Source organism: Macrobrachium rosenbergii, chromosome 55, assembly GCF_040412425.1.
Source record: "Macrobrachium rosenbergii isolate ZJJX-2024 chromosome 55, ASM4041242v1, whole genome shotgun sequence".
Taxonomy (NCBI): domain Eukaryota; kingdom Metazoa; phylum Arthropoda; class Malacostraca; order Decapoda; family Palaemonidae; genus Macrobrachium; species Macrobrachium rosenbergii.
Genome location: NC_089795.1, coordinates 20038476 through 20039622, shown reverse-complemented (window position 1 = coordinate 20039622; position 1147 = coordinate 20038476).

Genomic DNA, 1147 nt, shown 5'->3' with positions numbered 1-1147 from the left:
TCATGTTAGCAGAGGGGAAATTCTCCATTAAAGTCTAATTACCTTAATTGTGAAGTGGTTTGAGAAGCCCAGACTCAAATAATTATGATCTTCGCTGCGGCATTTTCAGTAGCATTTGAAACAGCCTGGAATCATAACTTCCTCCTCTTTCAGCCTTTTGAGGCGCTTCCTTTTTTTTTTTTTTTTTTGGGGGGATGTTGGTTTTTCCTATGTCAGACATTGACTTTGAAATATGTCTTCCAAGATGTGTTAGCTGCAATTTTAGCAATTATAGCTCATGAACAAGAACAACTGGGAATCACGCTATTGCAATACTGATAGTTAGTAAGAGAGAGAGAGAGAGAGAGAGAGAGAGAGAGAGAGAAAACAAGTGAGTGAGACTGAGTCAAGAGAGAGAGAGAGAGAGAGAGAGAGAGAGAGAGAGAGAGAGAGAGAGAGAGAAACAAGTGAGTGTTCATGTCTGCGTGTGACTGAGACTAAGAGAGAGAGAGAGAGAGAGAGAGAGAGAGAGAGAGAGAGGAAGCTCGGAGGTTCTTTTTTTGTTTTTTGCATAAAGCTCACGGTTGCCTTTAAAGGTTATTAAATAACTTTTATTGCTTGTGTTTATCAAAATATGAATGTAAAAGAAAAACTAAACACAGGTTAGGAATCTAATTTCAAAAAAGTATTTGCATTGCATGATTTCACGCTTAAAATTCATCACATCATTTCATGATATATTTTTTCTAGAAATCTGAAAGACCGTATGGAATCCCACTGCTTTAGTACACATGACCTGAATTATCAGGCCTAGTCAGTACTTGAATGGATGGCAGCCAAGAAATATTAGGGGCGGTAAGGACACAACGTTCGTGAAGTAGGGAATGTGCGGCTAGCAGCTTCATCCCAAATACTGCTGGAGCCATCTTCTACAATGAAAAGGACCTGTAGTGTATATATATATATATATATATATATATATATATATATATATGCCTGCATATATATAATACACATACATATATATGTATATATATAGATAAATCTACACATATATAATATATATCCATTGTGTGGGGCATTTTTCAGAAAGGAAATAAGTGAGTACCATATCGTGAGAGGAAATAACACAAATATAATTTTTTCCCTGTAATACAAACAGGAAACG